Raw genomic sequence first — 21,173 nt, forward strand, 5'->3', positions numbered from 1 at the left:
CACCTCCCCTCCCACCCACCCCTCACCACTTAATCCTCCCCTTCAATAATGCAGGATATTTTGCTCCCCTTTCAAGATTCACGAATCACAAAAAAGTGCTAGTAAAATGATAACACTCATTGTTGGTATGTGGTTACAAATATCGTTCGATTAATATGCAGCAAATGTCATTAAGAGTAGCAGCGATGTAACGCAGTGTTAGTTTGTCTTATAGGTGACCTCACCATGACTATTAAAAAATCCAGAAAGTACAAACTTCACTTTAACAGCATTGTGCAATATTGTTAATTTGACAGGAAAATACCCTGTTAGTTATTTATAACACTGCGTAGACAATAAAACTGATTTCGGTGACTGCCTCAGCCTCATTAACATGTTCTGCACATTGCACCATAGGGACTCAGTGACAGTAAATTCATATTTGGGGAAAGATTCAAGACTTGCAACCCAAATAAACTGCACAAGATCATTTCCATTCTATAGAAGAAGTAGAAGATTTTCTCCTGTCTTGGTTCTCGATATTATTCAACATAATTATTTCATGGAAGGGGTTTAATTGGATTCCATTTTATCAGTAATCTCATGGGGTAAAATGATCAAATGGCTCATAAGGAACAAATTGGAATGATTGAACAGCATACACCGTCACTGTCAGTGAGAAGCATTGGAGCCCTCAGGTGTCTCTGTGTGATACAACTTTCAAGGGGCCAGAGGACAAAGACTGAATGCTTCACAATTGTATCTATGTTTTCTTAATCAGCAAGTTTGAAGACTCTGCTGATTACTGCTTCTCACTACATTATATTTTCAGTATCTACTATGCAACATAGCTTAATCATGATATTCAACATCTCAAAAAACTCAGAAATCACCAAGATAGAATGGGATAATAGGTAAGTAGACAAAAGGACAAGATTGAGGTCAATGAAAAAGTCTCTTGAGAATCATGTGCAGGCTAAAACAAGTTACTGATTCGTTATGAGCCCATTACACACTCCTGTCCTGCCAATCTCACCCCACAAAGCCTGCTCACAGTAAACTTCCATTAGCAACAAAATAACCAGAACTACAGCCATGATTCCACCCTCTGTTTGCAAGATGACTATGGGTGACAAAGGCAATCTAGCCCAGCTCATCTCATCCATCCAGAATGACATATGAACATAATTATTAGAGCAGAAGTAAGCCATTCAGCCCCTCGAGCCTGTTCTGCCATTTGATAACATTGCCTTCATTATCGCATTGACTACAACTCAAAATTATTTAATTGGCTGTAAAGCCATTTGGGACATTGTGAAAGGTGCTATATAAATGTAGGTTTTGTCTTTCTTTCATTACACCTACATGCAGTAGGCAGAGTGACTGTAACAATGGTGAAATTGGAGGCCCAATTTCAGGCTGATTCTCTAAGGATAATTAATCAGAGAGCAATCAACTGAAGTTAGGAAAGTGGCTGCAAAAAAATCACTGCATTTACAAAGCAAGTTAACTCTGTAGCTAATACAACCTTAACATTCTGACTTCTCTGATGCCAACCCACAATGTACCATAAGTGGTATCTTCCCTTTTCATGCCAATAACACTTGCCCTAGGATTTGTCAATTGGACATCTATCAGCAGCTCTGGGAAAATGTAGGTTGAATTATTGATCTGAATTTTCCAGAGAAGGGATACGTGGTACAAAAATTCAGTGTTGGCTTAATTCAAAAACCAGATTGTTTCCCCTTCCCTCAGAATCTGTCATACAAATTATGTTGCACACTGTGAATTTACAGCCTAAAATGGAAAAATGTAATTAACAATAAAAATAACTCCAACTGCAAAAAAAGTGTGACAGCAATATCCTGGGAGAAATCATCTCTAGAAGCACTTAAGTCAGAGGGTCAGGTTTCTATAGAGACCCTTTATGGTAAAAGCCCTTTCTGCTGTTTCTCTGGGATTTCAATAGATGTTTTTGCCAAAGTTACAATGGATGATCTGGAATCTTCCACCCAGAAAAATGTTAGTCCCACAGTGTGACCACCTTCTGCTAGATTTTAACCAGGATGGTTCAGGGTGGGGTGAACAAGGATGGATTAGAGATTTGTAAAACCTTTCTTGAAGCGAACGCCTAGTGGCAATTGGGGATTTCATTCCCGGACTTTGCACAAAGAATAAAACTGGCGATAGTGAGTCAATCCCCTGTTTTGCGTCACTCCTGGTTTTCAGTTTCCTGCATTTCTTTTGATGAAGCCCAAGATTCTCAAGCCTCTGGGACTTCAACACAGCATGTCATCAGAATTGTGTCTACTATTGTGGGCATACTGAAAATTTAGACTGCTGTTTATATACTGGCTTAAATTCAAAAGAGGACTTGAGAAGTGCACAGTATTTAATTTTGTGGTACTAAACCTTAAAAGTGACGCCCCCACCTCCCCCCCACCACCAACATCCCCCTAACCGCCCCACTAAAAAACCCCGCCTCCTATCTGAACCCGTCGGATAAGCACCTTGATGCAAACCCATTGGGATTCTGGACGTTTTGCGAAGAGCACAAAAGGCACTGCATATTACAAAACAACATATGTCAAACTTTTCACTGTTATGTAGGAGTGACATTTCCAGCAAAACAGGCCAGTAATGTCGCTGCAGAGACCAGGAGTTTAATCATTTACATCTTGACAGTCAGCAGCTACCAGTATACATGGCTGCAGCTGTAACTTCACAATATCTGACAGGTTAACTGCACTCTGCACAGGACACTCGCTCCGGGGGCTAAATCGGTTAGAGCCCAAAAATGAGCAGCAGAGCCTGATGTGCAAATAATCCATGCCTGTTGATTGTGGGAGTACGCCTACTCATTAAACTGATTTCCACACACACAGCTCGCACTAACCACCCCACTTATTAGTTGCTCATAAAAGCAGGGAACCCAAAGTCATTACTTCCTAACACCATGTAAAGCTAGCCTTGCACTGTTTAAAGGAAGGTGCATTATGCCTGCAGCAAATCCTGCAAGTCATGCAGGAAGTGAATATGACCCGAGAGGGGGTGAACTTTAAGATGATCAAACTCTGCGCTGGAAGTCTTGGTGGAAAGGAGGAGAGATTCCCCATACCCACAGCAGGCAGGGTGCCCTCCAGATACATGGTCAGAAGGCAGTAGATAGCCGTGGAGGTCAATGCCAGGAGTCAAGCCCCAAGGACCTGGATACAGAGCTGCAAGAAGTTTAATGGCCTCAGGCGAGTGGTCGAGTTCAGGAAATGCACCTTTAAATGTCACATCCTTTGCTGGTCACCAGCTTCAGACACAGCTCAACACACCACACACCCATCACTCACCTACCAACAATCTCTGGCAATCAGGACTCAAATCTGACATTCATGTGTTTCACCACATCCTCCATTAATCGCCTGCAAGCCTCATGCCTACAGCTCACAGCTTCCACACAATGCCAGCTATTCAGCCATGAAAAGTGCATCACCCAGACAGATTGTTACACACTCAGTAACATACTTCCCTCTCTCTTGCAGGTTAATGTGGCACTTAAATAGAGCGAGCAGGAGGTAACCGGAGAGGAAGAGAAACACCTATACCCAGAATCACAGAATGACAGAATGGTTACAGCACAGAAGGAGGCCATTCGGCCTGTCTTGCCTGTGCCAGCTCTCCATAGGAAACAATTTTTCCTCATGTCACCATTGCATCTTTTGCCAATCACCTGAAATCTGTGCCTCTTGTTCTCGATCCTTCCGCCAATGAGAACAATTTCTCTCTATCTATTCTGTCCGGACCCTTCATAATTTTGAATACCTCCACCAAATCTCCACCCAGCCTTCTCCTCCAAAGAGAACAGTCCTAACTTCTCCAATCTATCTACATAACTGAAGTTCCTCATCCCTGGAACCATTCTCATGAATCTTTTCTGCACTCTCTCTAATACCTTCACATCCTTCCTAAAGTGCAGTGCCCAGAACTGGACGCAATGCTCCAGCTGAGGCTGAACCAGTGTTCTATACAAGTTTAACATAACCTCCTTGCTCTTGTACTCTATGCCTCTAAGATCCTGTATGCTTTATTAACCAATCTCTCAACCTGTCCTGCCACTTTTAATGATTTATGCACTTATACAGCCAGGTCCCTCTGTTCCTGCACCCTCTTTAGAATTGTATTGTTATTTTATATTGCCTCTCCATGTTCTTCCCACCAAAATGAATCACTTCATACTACTCTGCAATAAATTTCATCTAACATTTGTCCACTCATCCCACCAACTTGTCAATGTCCCTTCGAAGTTCTGCTCTATCCTCCTCACAGAATCAGAATTTTAACGGGACAGAAGGAGGCCATTCAGCCCATCGTGTCTGCACCGGCTCTCCAAATGAGCATTATGACCTAGTGCCATTGCCCTGCCTTTTCCCCGTACCCCTGCACGTTGTTTCTATTCAAATAACCATCTCATGCCCTCTTGAATGCCTCGACTGAACCTGCCTCCACCACACTCCCAGGCAGCGCAGTCCAGATCCAAACCACTCGCTGTGTAAAAAAGTTTTTTCTCACATCGTATTTGATTCTTTTGCAAATCACTTTAAATCTCTGTCCTTTCGTTCTTGATCCTTTTACGAGCGGGAACAGCTTCTCCCTATCTACTCTGTCCAGCCCCCTCATGATTTTGAACATCTCTATCAAATCTCCTCTTAGCCTTTTTCTCTCCAAGGAAAACAGTCCCAACCTCTCCAATCTATCTTCATAACTGAAATTTCTCATCCCTGGAACCATTCTCGTAAACCTCTTCAAGAAGTGTGAGGTGATGCATTTTGGTAGGAAGAACATGAACAGGCAATATACAATGCAGGGTGGGATAAAAAGTGTCAGCAGCATTGCCAGTGTGAGTAGTGAGGAGCTTGGTAGATAGTTTGCTGCTGGTGACTTATTGGTACTTTGCAGCTTCATCTCTGCTCGGGGCTTCATTCTTAGCATGTCTTCATTTCAGGCCTCCTCGGTATCTTCAAAGATCCCGGAGGATTCAGACCGTGTGGACCCTTCCCGGTATCAGACAGCCTTTCCTTACCCTGCTAATGGGGATTGTGGTCTCTGCTGGAGGCACCTCCTCTGAGGAGGGAGAGAGGGGCAGAAGGGAGAGGAGGCCGGGTGTCCCAATGCAGCTTCCGGGGGAGGGACCTGTGAGAGGAGAGGCGCAGGCAAAAGGGGCGCAGGGCCAGCAGGTAGCCCAATGTATTAGGGGCTGAAGAACCATAGAACCATAGAAAAGTTACAGCACAGAAGGAGGCCATTCGGCCCATCTTGTCCATGCCAGCCCGAGGATGCCCTTTCTAATCCCACCTTCCTGTACCCGGCCCACAGCCCTGCAGCTTACAGCACTTAAGGTGCAGATCCAGGTACTTTTTAAAAGAGTTTAGAGTTTCTGCCTCTACCACCAACTTGGGCAGCGAATTCCAGACACCCACTACCCTATGTATAAAAAGGTTCTTCTTCATGTCCCCCCTACACCTTCTGCCACTTATCTTGAATCTATGTCCTCTAGTTCTAGAATTCTCCACCAAGGGAAGCAATTTTATCCTGTCCACTCTATCTATTCCCCTCATAATTTTGTACACCTCAATCAAGTCACCTCTCAGCCTTCTTTGTTCTAAGGAAAATAACCCCAACCTATCCAATCTCTCCTCGTAGCTACACTTTTCTAACCCTGGCAACATTCTTGTAAACCTCCTCTGCACTCTCTCCAGAGCTATTACATCCTTCCTGTAATGTGGTGACCAGAACTGCACACAATACCCCAGTTGTGGCCTCACCGGTGTTTTATACAATCCCAACATTGTATCCTTACTTTTATATTCTGCCAGTGAAGGAAAGCATTCCATATACCTTCTTTACAACCTTGTCTACTTGAACTGCTGCCTTCAGGGACCTGTGTACTTGTACAACAAGATCTCTCACTTCATCTATCCCTCTTAGTATATTCCCAATTATCGTGTAATCCCTGTAACTGTTTGACCTCCCTAAATGTATGACCTCACACTTCTCTATGTTAAAATCCATCTGCCACTTTACCGCCCACTCCACCAACCCATCTATATCGTTTTGGAGATTATGACTATCCTCTACACTATCCACTACTCGGACAATCTATGTGTCATCTGCAAATTTCCCAATCGTGCCCCCCACGTTCACGTCCAAATCGTTAATATATAACAGAAACAGCAAGGGTCCCAACACCGAGCCCTGTGGAACACCACTTGAGACAACTTTCCATTCGCAAGGGCATCCATCGACCATTACCCTTTGTTTCCTGTTACAAAGCCAACCTTTTATCCAGTTTGCCACATTACCCTGAATCCCATGGGCTTTTACTTTCCTGACCAATCTGCCATGTGGGACCTTGTCAAATGCCTTGCTACAATCCATGTACACAACATCCACTGCACTACCTTCATCAACCCTTCTTGTCACTTCCTCAAAGAATTCAATCAAATTTGTGAGGCAAAACCTTCCTTTAACAAATCCATGCTGACCATCCCTGACTAGTCCATGCCTTTCCACATGACAGTTAATCCTATCTCTCAGGATTGATTATACTAATTTGCTCACCACCGATGTAAGACTAACTGGCCTATAATTGTTTGGCATTTCCTTTGATCCCTTTTTAAACAATGGAGCTACGTTTGCATTTCTCCAGTCCTCCGGTATCTCCCCTGTATCTAGTGAAGATTGGAAAATCATCCTCAGAGCATCTGCTATCTCCCCCCTGACTTCCTTCAGCAGCCTCGGAAACAATCCATCTGGCCCTGGTGACTTATCAACTTTCAAGGATTTCAGCCCTTCGAGTACTTCCTCTCTCCTTATGACTATCCCATCCAATATCTCGCAGTGTTCCTCCTGGACTACTATATCTACATCCTCCCTTTCCTTTGTAAACATGGAGACAAAATATTCATTCAAAACCCTTCCCACAGCCTCTGAATCTATACACAAGTTTCCATCTTCATCTCTGATAGGTCCCACTTTTTCCTTAAATAACCTTGCCACTATCCTGCTGCCAGGGTTTACAGGCGGCGAAGCAGCTACCTCAATATGTCTGAGGTGCAGTGTCGAAGGAGGCTCCATCTCACAAGGAAGAGAGAGACCTCCATCTGTCAGATGATTGGGTCTGAGGTCACCTCCAATTGTGTGGGTGGACACCCCATGCCAGTGGCTCTGAAGGCCACAGTGGCCCTCAACCTCTATGCCTCTAGCTCCTTCCAGGGGTCAGTGGGGGATCTTTGTGAAGTCACCCAATCAGCTGTCCACACTTGTGTCAAGCTGGCGTTAGAAGCTCTGTTCAGGCAGGTATTAACTTTCATTCAGTTCCGTATGGACAAGGCCAGCCAGGCTGGGCAAGCCAGAGGCTTTGCGGCCATTGCTGGCTTCCCCCGTGTCCAGGGTGCTATAGACTGTACACATGTGGCCTTCAAGGCACCAGCAGGTGAGCCCGGTGCCTTCGTCAACAGGAAGGGCTTCCACTCCATGAACGTGCAGATAGTGTGTGATCACAGGATGCTGATTCTACAAGTCTGCGCAAGGTACCCAGGCAGCTCCCACGACACCTACATCCTCAGACACTCCCAGGTGCCAGGGCTCTTCAGTGCTCCAGCCCGGCTGGATGGATGGCTGCTGGGCGACAAGGGCCATCCCTTGAAAAGGTAGCTTATGATGCCTCTTCGCCATCCAAGAACAGAGGCCGGTATAACAGGAGCCACGCCTCCACAAGGGCAGTGATAGAGAGAAACATAGATCTTCTGGAGATTTGCTTCCAATGCCTGGATCATTCAGGGGGCGCACTACAATAACCCCCCAGAGTGGGTGTCCCTGATAGTAGTTACATGCTGCACTCCCCACAATCTGGCACTGGCAAGGGGGGGACTCACTGGGGGAAGAGGATCATGAGGCAGCTCCACAGGCCACAGGTGATGAGTCCAGTAGTGAGTCCGAAGAGGCGCCTGGTGAGGGGGATGCTGAGGGCATGGAGGCAGACCTCGGTAACCTCCAGGGAGGCAGGAACACCAGGGACGCCTTGATCCAACGCTCCTTCAGCTAGGCTGCCAAATAAGAGCTACCACCTCACGCCCGGGCTGCTGCCTCCATCCTGGATCTCGGAAATGACCCTTTCCTTTGACCCCAAAGTCCACTCAGTGCTTATACAATAAAGCTTAGAGCCACCCATGTCCAGAATTACACACTGAGGTAACCTGCACCACATTAAATAAAAAAAAGTGAAGCATAATCAGGCCACTGTGGCAAAACAAAATTTATCACATTTTGACAGTTAAAACAAATTAACAGAACCTTCTCTGGTCTTCATCCCCAGACCAGTAAACATAAACAAAACAACAGGAGCTCACCCATGACCAGTCCCTCTTGTGCTCATGGTGCCTTAAACTTATGTTTCTGGGCGCTACGACTCGGTGCCCCCCCCTCGCTGGCACCAGCATTGGAGACAGCTGCTGACTCTGCTGTCTTCTTGGCCTTGGTGACCTTGGCGATCGTCCTCCAACCCCCTGGGAGGGAGTGGCCAGAGCCATGGCTGGCATCTCCTCAGTCGCTGCAACCTCATCAGATCCCACGGTCACTGGCAAAGGGACGGAGGGGCTGCCGCCCTCATCCAGAGCGCCCTGAGAGGAGCCCACAGAGACAACAAGCAGCTCGTGCACCAACATGAGGTCGCTCTGGACCTCCCTGCTCGTCATTGATGGACGGGCACCTAGCTGGAAATCTGGGTGCCTCATCCATCTCCCACACTGGCACTGACCACTGGAGCTCAGTGCCTGTGTGAGGGTTTGCTGGTCTGAGCGCATCCCCAGGAACCCCTGATATTGTCCCTGGAGCTGCCTCTCCATGAGAGTCATCACTCTCTCACTGGAGGATGCAGTGTACTCGGCCATGAGGGTCACACTCCACAGGAACCCTCCTCTGTAACAGACACCATGACACACACTCTCATGGGCCTTCACCAGATCCTCTTACACATCCCACTGGACATCCAGCATCTGCTGCCTAATGGATGACCCCAGAGTCTTGTCATCTGCCTTCAACTGAGCATCGGCCTGGTGTCCAGCAGTCCTCCAACTGCCGGTGCCCTGGGCACTCTCTGCCTCCGCCTGCACCTCAAGTGAGTGTGAAGTGCACTCAGCGCTGTGCACCAACATTCTAGCCGTCTGAGGTGCCGGTATCTGCGCTGGTGCCTGGTTCAGAGAGCGGGTGTGACACAGGTGCATCTGGAGCACGGTGTTCCTCTGGCGTCAGGGGTGGGTCTTCAGGGTCCTGCGATTGGGTGCGTGGTGGCAAATCTAAGGAAGAACAAGGACATGTCATTAGTTTAAGTCATCACACTGTCATTGTGCAAGCCAGGCACCCTGGTGAGACAATGGGGATCTGCCTCATGGTGCCATCGTCTCTCAATGATCAATGGGGAATCCAGTTTGAGGCTCCCATTAATGAGACGACACAGGAATGTTTGCACCATCTGAAACTCTCACTCTGTGCACTGCACTCTTATCTTCGTCAGAGACCCCAGCCCCTCCACAGCCGTCTGACTGAGGTCCATGGTGCCTCTCCACCTCCCAGGCCTCCTGCTCCTACCTCGTGAGGATTAGGAGATTTTGGGGGTCTCCCCAACCTCTCAACGTTGTTTTGGGCCGTCTCCTCCTGAAAGGACAGAGGGGCATTGATCAGTCCCCTCTCTACCTGCAGCACCATCGCAGCCTGGCCAACCCTACCTGAGGAACACCTCGCAGGGCACATCCGAGTCGTGGCCCTCGAGCTGCAAGGCACTCAGTCCAAGCAGCCAGGGCTCACCCTCTTGGCCGGTGCCAGTGTCAGTGACAGTTGGCACTCAGACTCTAAGACCCCTGAGCTTCACAGGGGTGGGGGGAGGACCAGCCCTTAACACTTCACCACACTGATCCACGCCAACTCGGTGCTCACCCTTCCTGAGCGCAGCAGGTCACTAAACCCCTTGTGACACTGGACCCAGGTGCGCTGCACCACATCATGGCCGCTGACCACCTCCTCCCGAGATCTGTTTGTCAGGTGTGGTGTCCTCTTCCTTCCATCCCTGGGGACAAGGGTGCCCCTCCCGGCAGCCACCTCCTCCAGGAGGACCACGAGGCACTCGTCCAAAAACCAGGGGGGGCTGAGTGCCCACCTGACCTGCCCCCCGCCGCCTGGCGTCTGCAGCTGGATTTGAGACCATAACTTCGGTGCTCAGAACGCTGCAAGTAGTTTCTTCCCTGGCAGCCTCAAGGAGCTGCCTGTGCCATCTTTAAACTGCCCGCCGGATCGCCATTGGACCCAGCGCCCGACAGGCCCCCACCCCTATCTGGCCCTTCCCGACCAATGAGGAGACACATTTCATTCTGGGCGGACCTTAATTGGCCCACCAGCGTGAAATCGCAGTCAGGGGCTGATCGTGGGGAGTGGTCCATTTCCCAGCTGCTCCCTGGCCCACTGACTGTGCCCACCCGCCAAACTCAAAATTCTGCCCAATAAGATTGGCCTTATCGGCAACCTTGTAAATACAGCCCAAGCCATTTGCTCACCAAGCAAGCTTGATGCTGAAATAGGGGCATCAAAGGCATCCTGCAGGATAATGGCTACCCTCATCAGATCATTTTGTGCGGTATATCACGCAAACTCATGAATAGGCCTAAGACCTCCACTTTCGGCCCTGAGAAGTGCCCAGTCTACCTCAGAGTACCCTGGAAGGACAAGGTATCTCAAAAATCTGAACTGTTTCACACTGCTACTATGCAGTAGCAACACGGGTGACATTCACCGCTAACAGGATGCTGCCATCAAGCCAAAAAGATGTTCTGGCTATCACACAAATGAGTAACGTGGCATATGAACTTCGGTGCCAGTGTGATGCTGGGTATGTAGGCCATACATCCCAAAGACTGGTGGATCATATCAAACAGCATGTCCCTTCTGCTGTTCACAGCCGGCAAGGTCAACTAGCCCACTCAACAGCCCAACTAGCCCATTCTTGCAAAACTCAAAACACAGTGTCCAACATTAGATGTGATTTTGCAATTGATCAACATTTGCTAAATAATCCTCAGTGTGCTAACAATCACAGTGACCAATTTAAGATTGTCAGTCAGGCTTGCTGTATGGCACATTTGTGTGTACTGGAAGCTACTTATATTAATACACAGAGCCCTGTTCTTTGTAGACAGAAAGAGCATGTACACACATTGCGCCTTTTTCAGCTAAACAAAATGATTGACAGCCATTCACTGGTTCATTCCTCAGGTCAATGCCAATTTCGAACAATGCTTGGCAATTAACTGTCAGTCAGTATCAACTGGTTCATTCTCTATGGCAATACCTCTACCAATCAGAGTCCACTTGCCAACCAATCAGCACTCTCTTCTCATGCAGCATGAATTGTTGTTCCCTTTACATTTGGTATTCTTGGAATGTGTCCTGATGAGTGCAAAGTGAAAAGCTTTGACAAAAATGTCTCTTTTTCAGCAATTCCCTATCTTTCCTGAATACCTTGTATCCAGGGATATTTAATACCCAAGTACTGTCCTTCTTTGAGCCAGGTCTCTGTTATTGACACAACATTGTATTTCCAAATGGCAACCTGCGCCTGTAACACACCAATCTGATTTGCCACACTCTGTGCATTCACATACATTCACAGAAACCCTGATTCAGGCTTGATTATTTTCTCCTGTACTCTGACCCTACCCAATAACTTTCTATTTCCTCTCAGTCCATTCCTATCTAATACAGAACTATTCCTTTCTCTAATGCTGCCTAGTATTCTAACATTATGCACCTTATTCCTCTTTTCGACTTCTATATGCTGGTATCCATCCCCCAACTAATTTAGTTTAAACCCCTTGGTGAAGATGGAGCTGGGATTTTATTGAACTGCCATTGCTGAGTACAGGAGTTCAGTAGGACTGAACCGTCAAAGGTGACAGTATGCTCATGCCTCCTTCTCACATCCCATTTGCCTTTCATTAACTATTGTTTCTGACTTACAAGTTGCAGATGGTGTAAGCAGACATCTCCTAAATGACCGTCTCTCCCTCCAAGCCCGCACCACACCCTTCCCCTTGTGCCTTTTTCTTTCCGATTGCAAAGAGGAGAAACCCTGTCAGAGTGTGATGATGAAGGTGTATCAATTTAAGTTAAGTATTTACAGGCATTGATTGGACGGTTACTTGAGCATACAAAATGAGAAATGACACAGGAGTGGAATGGAGTCAGGAGATATATACTTGTAATATTTTTTCTGTGAATAAACTTATCCCAAGTAAAGGCTGGCTTTGGATTCTTCCTTCACCAAATATCAGGGGTATAACATAAGACACAGCACTATCACTATCAACTATCAGACTCACAGTCACCAGCTCAGAGACTAACACTGCATGTATCTTAGAAGATAGATTAGAGATGGCGCCTGCATGTTGTGAGTCACTGGATAGAAGAGCACTGCAGCCCTGGCAGGGCCAAGGTTATTGCAGGTACCAGCTCACCAGAGAGTGAGACCGCACATGGGCAAGTGTTGTCTAATTGCAGAATCACATCTAATGTTAGACACTGTGTTTTGAGTTTTGCCAGCACAGGCCGGTTGGGTACAGTCTGTACCCTGCCTGCTGAAAACAGTGGAAGGGACTTACCGTTTGATACGATCCACCAGTCTTTGGGATGTACAGCCTACATACCGAGCGTCACACTGGCAATAAAGTTCATATACCACATTACTCATTTGTGTGCAGAGGACTCAGATGAGCACTTCAATGGGGAAGCCTACAGGAGAATGCTGAAAGCTATGTACAATGAAATGTTTGGTGGATTGGGAAGTCTTCCAGAATGCCTGCAGTCAATATCAAGGAGCAGGAAGGGGCCAGACGCCAACTTGGCACAGGGCGTTGAAGAGATATTGGAAGCCATTCTTTCCAACATGGAAGTGATGACTAACTCTGTCTGCAGACTGTGGACCCAACCATCACGTAGTGTCATGCAGCCAATATCGCAGCTTGCATTGCAGCACAAACAAGATGGTTTCCATGGAAACTCTGACCGCTGCTCTCATGGCTCTAGATACCATTATTCAAAGGGGCTTCCAGGGCAGTGTAGCTGTCCATCAGTTTGTTAGCCACTGCTGCTAGGATGGCTGTGGGGTCCTGGGGGCGTATCACTCCAGGGGAATGATGGATGGCAGTGGCTCAATGAAACATGAGCTTGCTCTCCTCTCTCAGGATGTCAGCATTCCTCCTGCCAGCCCTGCTATTCCACCACTGCCCTTGATGTTGCCATGAAATGTTGCCATGTTGCAACCAAATGTAATGGAATCACCCTTGTGCAATCTCGTAATGCCTGTCTTCTGTGTGCCTTTCCCTGTGCTTGTGCTCTTACACAGTGCTACCACAGTGGCTGCAGCATAACTGATGGAACAGAGAAGACTGCAGATTGCCTTGCAAGATGACTGGCAGCTATGGACCTAGAAGGCCTGGCTGTGGTTGGCAACCTCTCAGCGTGGGCAACAGCCTGAGCTGGCTGGCTGACAGGCAAACCGCAAGGGCGCTGACAGAGTCGCAGGGATGATTGGAGATATTGAAACATAGAAACATAGAAACTAGGAGCAGGATTATGCCATTCGGCCCTTCGAGCCTGCTCCGCCATTCATTAGGATCATGGCTGATCATCCAACTCAATAGCCTGCTCCCGCTTTCTCCCCATATCCTTTGATCCCTTTAGCCCCAAGAGGTATATCTAACTCCTCCTTGAAAACATACAATGTTTTGGTCTCAACTACTTTCTGTGGTAGCGAATTCCACAGGCTCACCACTCTCTGGGTAAAGAAATTTCTCCACATCTCAGTCCTAAATGGTCTACCCCGTATCCTCAGACTGTGACCCTTGGTTCTGGACTCCCCCACCATCGGGAACATCCTTCCTGCATCTACCCTGTCTAGTCCTGTTAGAATTTTATAGGTTTCTATGAGATCCTCCCTCATTCTTCTGAACTCCAACGAATATAATCCTAATCGACTCAATATCTCCTCATGTGTTGGTCCTGCCATCCCAGGGATCAGTCCGGTAAACCTTTGCTGCACTCCCTCTATAGCAAGTACATCCTTCCTCAGATAAGGAGACCAAAACTGCACACAATATTCCAGGTGTGGACCCACCAAGGCCCTGTATAATTGCAGCAAGACATCCCTGTTCCTGTACTCGAATCCTCTGGCTATGAAGGCCAACATACCATTTGCCCTCTTTACCGCCTGCTGCACCTGCATGCTTACCTTCAGCAACTGGTTTACAAGGACACCCAGGTCTCGTTGCACATTCCCCTCTCTCAATTTATAGCTATTCAGATAATAATCTGCCTTCCTGTTTTTGCTACCAAAATGGATAACCTCACATTTATCCACATTATACTGCATCTGCCATGCATTTGCCCACTCACTCAGCTTGTCCAAATCACACTGAAGCATCTCTGCATCCTCCTCACAGCTCACCCTCCCACCCAGCTTTGTGTCATCTGCAAATCTGGAGATATTACATTTAATTCCCTCATCTAAATCATTAATATATATTGTGAATAACTGGGGTCCCAGCACCGATCCCTGCGGTACCCCACTAGTCACTGCCTGCCATTCGGAAAAAGATCCGTTTATCCCTAACTCTTTGTTTCCTGTACGCCAACCAGTTTTCAATCCATCTCAATACACTACCCCCAATCCCATGCGCTTTAATTTTACACGCCAATCTCTTTTGTGGGACTTCGTCAAAAGCCTTCTGAAAGTCCAAATAAACCACATCCACTGGCTCCCCATCATCAACTCTACTAGTTACATCCTCGAAAAACTCCAGTAGGTTTGTCAAGCATGATTTACCTTTCATATATCCATGCTGACTCTGTCCAATTCTGCCACTGTTTTCCAAGCGCTCAGCTATTAAATCTTTTATAATGGACTCTAGAATTTTCCCCACTACCAACGTCAGGCTGACTGGTCTATAATTCCCTGTTTTCTCTCTGCCTCCCTTTTTAAATAGTGGGGTTACATTAGCTACCCTCCAATCTGTAGGAACTGTTTCAGAGAATCTCGGAAGATGACCACCAATGCATCCACTATTTCTAGGGCTACTTCCTTAAGTACTCTGGGATGTAGATTATCAGGCCCCGGGGATTTAGCGGCCTTCAATCCCATCAATTTCCCCAACACCATTTCCCTACTAATACTGATTTCTTTCAGTTCCTCCCTCTCACTAAACCCTGTGTTCCTCAACATTTCTGGTATATTATTAGAGTCCTCCTTTGTGAAGACAGAACCAAAGAATGTATTTAGTTGGTCAGCCATTTCTTTGTTCCCCATTATAAATTCCCCTGTTTCTGACTATAAGGGACCTACATTTGTCTTCACCAATCTTTTTCTCTTCACATACCTATAGAAACTTTTACAGTCAGTTTTTATGTTCCCTGCAAGCTTACTCTCGTACTCTATTTTCCCCTTTTTAATCAATCTTTTGGTCCTCCTTTGCTGAATTCTAAACTGCTCCCAATCCTCAGGTCTGTTGTTTCTTTTCTGGCCAATTTGTATGCCTCTTCCTTGCATCTAATACTATCTCTAATTTCCCTTGTAAGCCATGGTTTGGCCACCTTTCCTGTTTTACTTTTGCGCCAGACAGGAATAAACAATTGTTGCAGTTCATCCATGCGCTCTTTGAACGTTTGCCATTGCCTATCCACCGTCATCCCTTTAAGTAACGTTTCCCAATCCATCATAGCCAACTCACGCCTCATACCATCATCATTTCCTTTACTAAGATTCAGGACCCAAGTCTCAGAATCAACTTCATCACTCTCCATCTTGATGAAGAATTCTATCATATTATTGTCGCTCATCCCCAAGGGGCCTTGCACAACTAGATTGCCAATTATTCCTTTCCCATTACACAATACCCAGTCTAGGATGGCCTGTTTTCTCATTGATTCCTCAATGTATTGGTCCAGAAAAACATCCCGTATGCACTCCAGGAATTTCTCCTCTACGGTATTGTTACTAATTTGATTTGCCCAATCTATATGCATATTAAAATCACCCATAATTACAGATGTTCCTTTATTACATGCGTCTCTAATTTCCTGTTTAATGCCAATCCCAACATCATCACTACAGTTTGGGGGTCTATATACAACCCCCACTAACGTTTTTTGCCCCTTAGTGTTTCTCAGCTCTACCCATACAGATTCCACATCGTCGGAGCTAATATCTTTCCTCACTATTGTGTTAATTTCCTCTTTAACCAGCAATGCAACTCCACCGCCTTTTCCTTTTTGTCTGTCCTTCCTAAATACTGAACACCCCTGGATGTTCAGTTCTCATCCCTGGTCACCCTGCAGCCATGTCTCCGTAACCCTGACTATATCATACCTGTTTACATCTATTTGCGCAGTTAATTCATTCTCTTTATTGCGAATGCTCCTCACGTTAAGGCACAAAGACTTAAGGCTTGTCTTTTTAACCTTACTTGTCCCGTTCCCACTATTTTTCACTGAGGCCCTGTTTGATTCTTGCCATTGATTTCTCTGCCTATCACTTTTCTTATTCCGCTTTCTGTCTTTTGTTCTTGTCTTTGATTCCCCTTTCTCTGACTCCTTGCACAGGTTCCCATCCCCCTGTCATTTTAGTTTAAACCCTCCCCAACCACTCTAGCTAATATTCCCCCTAGGACATCAGTCCCAGTCCTGCCCAGGTGTAACCCACCCAGTTTGTACTGGTCCCACCCCCCCCAGAACCGGTCCCAATGCCCCAAGAATCTGAAACCCTCCCCCTCACACCATCTCTTCAGCCACGTATTCACCCGATATATCCTGTTATTTCTACTCTGACTAGCACGTGGCACTGGTAATAATCCTGAGATCACTACCTTTGAGGTCCTACTTTTCAACTTACTTCCTAACTCCCTATATTCTGCTTTTAGGACCTCATCCCTTTTTTTACCTATGTGGTTTGTACCCATGTGCACCACCACCACTGGCTGTTCACCCTCCCCCTTCAGAATGTCCTCTAGCCGCTCTGAGACATCCTTGACCCTAGCACCAGGGAGGCAACATACCATCCTGGAGTCTCGTTTGCAGCCACCTATTTATTCCCCTTACAATTGAATCCCCTATAACTATTGCATTCCCACACTTTTTACTCCTCCCCTGTGCAGCAGAGCCAACCGTGGTGCAATGAATTTGGCTGTTGCTGCTTTCCCCTCAGAGGCCATTCCCCTCAACAGTATCCAAAGCGGTATATCTGTTTTACAGGGGAATAGCCACAGGAGATTCCTGCACTGCCTGCCCAGTCCCCTTGCTTTGCCTGGTGGTCATCCATTCCCTTTCTGCCTGTGGACTCTTAGCCTGCGATATGACCACCTCTCTATACGTGCTATCCACGATACTCTCCACCTCGCGGATGCTCCACAGTGTCCCCAGCCTCCGCTCCAGCTCCAAATCCCGGGCTTCCAGGAGCTGCAGCTGGAGACACTTCCCACACACATGCTGACCCCGGGCACTGGAAATGTGCCCGGCTTCCCACATAGAGCAGGAGGAGCACACCACTGCTTTGAGCTCTCCTGCCATGACTTACCCCTTTAAATTAAATTAAATCTTTTGGAAGATACTTAGATCAATTACTGTCGGGCCCTTCTTCCCTGCTCCTCATTGTTACAGAATATAGCCCCTACAAATGATGAGCCACAAAATAAGACCTTAAAAACTATAAGCAATAAATGTAGCAAATGCTTACCCAGCCGTACTCACGGTACTCAAAGAATCACCGAACTCCCTCAGTCATCCCTGCTCTCCCAGTTTCTCTTCAACCCCCAACTCCTCTCGTGCTTCTCTTCAACTTTCGGCTCCTCTCGCACTCCTCTTCAACTCCTGACTTCACTCACGCACCTCTTCAACTCCCGACTCCTCTCACGCTACTCTTCAATTCCTGACTCCTCTTGCGCTTCTCTTCAACTCCTGACTCCTCTCGCACTCCTTTTCAATTCCCGACTCCTCTAGGTGCTACTGATTGCCTGTCACAGAGTCCTCTTCTCACTCTCTCCTCTAGGTGCTGCTGACTGCCTGTCCCAGGGTCCTTCTCTTGCTCTCTCCTCCTCTATTGAGGAAGGTACCAAGTTCATGCTCCATGAAACCACTATTACTCACCCAGGCACCTTAGCAAACCTTGTAATCTATTGGACGATAGAATTCCAGATTGCTGTGACACCAATAAGTTGAGTTTTAAAATTCGGATTAGGTGTTAGGTAAGGACTTAACTTTTCAGCACTAAATTTCAAAAGGAGTTTAAGGGACTTTTACAACTTACAAAGGTTTCATAAGTAAACAAGGGGAGGTTATTAAATTTTATTTAAACCATAAGTGGAGGCAATAAGAAAACATGAAAGATTTTTATATTTTAGAAAAGCTGAGTTCAAAGAGATGCTTGGGGCAATGGAGTCTAGGATGAAGGGAAAAAAAGATATTTAAGGTAGATGTTTAAAGCAAAGTGGGAGAGAATGAGAAATCATGTGATACATTTTATTTAAGTAGCAACAGTTTTTGCCTTGGGTAATATTACTGGATTTTTATGGCTAAAAATCTATAAGGGAGCTGTTGTTAAGTAGTTTACTTCTGTGTTCTAACCAAGAGGGGATTTTGGGGGAATGATTTGTTAAACGGTTTCAACTGTGTAATTTTAATCATGTGTTTAATTTTTTTTTCTTGTGAATAAATCTTTTAATTTTAAAATGCTAGAAGCCTTACTGAGATTCTATGCTTCTGGGATCCATAGCTTCCCCCTCAAGAATCAAAATACAAAAAAAAAGTTTCCCTCTGGGATTTGGCTTGCTCAGCCAATAACATCATTGCAGCCATAACAGCAGGTGTACCTTTGAGTGATGGTGTCTCTTCATCTTCACCATCTTAATCCTCTTCCTTATCTTCATGAGAAGATACCAGTTCTTGGGTATCTGAGCTGAAGAAGAGATAAGGGTAGGGATGTGCTTGGGGAAGCAAGGGGAGGGAAGAAAGTAAAAGGTGCATGCTTATACCCTCCGAAACTTCTCAATCGGAAGAGATTGGGCAGAATTTTGCCCTTGGTGGGCGGGCGGGCCCCATCGGCTTGGCAGCGGGCGGACAGTCGACCCCCGCCACCGAAACGGGGCCGGCCACCATTTTGAGTGGGCGAGCCAATTAAGGTCCACCCAGTGGCCTGCCCGACAGGAAGCGCTATGCACTTCCTGTGCGGGGGCGGGGAGGGAATCCCCAACTGTCAGAGTGTGCTCTTTCACACATGCACACAAAACAGCGCACTGCTCCCTGAGACTAAGTGCTGTCTCACGGAGATTACTGACAGTGCACAAAAGTTAAAAAATAGAAAAATAAAAACATTATTAACATGCCACCCTCATGTGACAATGTCACACGAGATGGGACATGTTAATAAAAACGACATAAACTTTATTAAACTTTTTTAAAAAGGACATGAAACCAGTTTAATGTTTTTTTCAGAAGCCCCCTGGGACTCCTGGCCTGCCCGCCAGCCTTAAGGTTAGACGGGCAGGTCTTTAATGATCTTAATTAGCCTGTCAATGGCCTCAATTGGTCATTGACAGGTCGGCGGGCGGACAGCTGATTTCGCTGTCCGCCCACCTTCCTAAAAATTTAAAGGGACCGGGATGATGTCGGGGGTTCCTCCTGATGTCATCCTGCGTCACTTTCCCCTCGGCGAGCGGGCCCCGCCCCCAAATCGCCGACGGGAAAATTCTGGCCATTCATTGATGAGGAGGAAGTGGAAGGAGAGAAGGGGGATTAGATACACTGATACCCTAATCATCATCATTTCAGCACTGATGGTGACCACAGCCTCAGCAATGCCCCTTCCCATGATGGTCAGCGCAGTCAGCTGAACAGGGGCTAACAAATGCAGGAGCCCCTGCCCTCCTTCCGTTTATTGCTGGTGCCTGCTGTTATGCACCAGGATTTGTGTCAGAGAGTTTTGTACTTGGTTCAGACTCTTCATTTTCACTGGCACTTGGGTTTCTTTTTCACCAACAATATACGATGTGCTAAATGCCAAGTTCCTGAAATGAGCATATATCACAATATTGGCCTTTAAGAGGATGTTGCTGAAAAATTGCAACACATTTTATAATTATACCTGTGCCATCACAAGATCAACCATGAGTTATTTTCTTGGCAAGAATGATGAGTTATCAGCTCCTGAGACAGAATAGGCTTCATGCTCTGGAATTCCAGTAACATTGGAGATCTTTCCAACAAAATTAGATCACTGGCAAATTTAGGACAACATTATTGGAAAGCTAACTTGAATAGATCCCAGTGAAGGCAGAAGCAAAGCCAAAGAGGCAAAGCTAAAGAACAATAAAGGGATCCTGTTTTGTTATTTTAAAGGATTTATTTGTTTTCAAATTGATTTTAAATCAGTTCTCAAATAATGAAGAGTGGCAGGGAACCAATAATGACCATCTTAATTTTTCTCCAAAGGGGCTTGATTTGCTTTTCAAGGTCATGTACACAAAATGAAACAGGGCTGAAGCCTGTTGGATCCACATGGGGCAGGTTCCACATTGGTCCCCACGTTAATGTTTTTGAATTGTAATTCTCATTAAAGCTGCTTCACTTTTTAAAATGTTAGAAAGAAAACAAAAAAGTTAAAATGTTGAGTAATGCATGTTTCATTGGGCCAGTAATCTTAGTTTAAAAAAACAATCCTACCCAGCTCACTCCTGTTGTTAATGATGTTCTCTGAAAAAACCTTTGGCTTGAGGTCTAAAAAGACTGATAAACGTATGCTGGTTGATGACACCAACTCTGTACTGCTTCATGGATGCTTATTTATTCCTAGAGCAACACAGTCTTGTTGCCTGAGCTTCTGGTGTTTTGCTGATCTTTGCTAAAACTTTTGTTCAAAGGCTAGAATAATCTGAAATAATTCTTTAGTTTATTAGCAAGCTAGGTCAAATCAGCTGTGGGAGTCCCTGAGGTTGCAGCACAGAAACTGGTCCCATTTCTCAATCCTATCAGCCAGTTTCACCTTGATCTGTGAGGCGTGTGCCCTGAGTCTTTGGATAGCTAGAGAGGCAGGGCTAGTCATGTGTACTGAACACCAT

The sequence above is a fragment of the Cetorhinus maximus genome, chromosome 9 (genome assembly GCF_964194155.1).
Source record: "Cetorhinus maximus chromosome 9, sCetMax3.hap1.1, whole genome shotgun sequence".
NCBI lineage: Eukaryota > Metazoa > Chordata > Chondrichthyes > Lamniformes > Cetorhinidae > Cetorhinus > Cetorhinus maximus.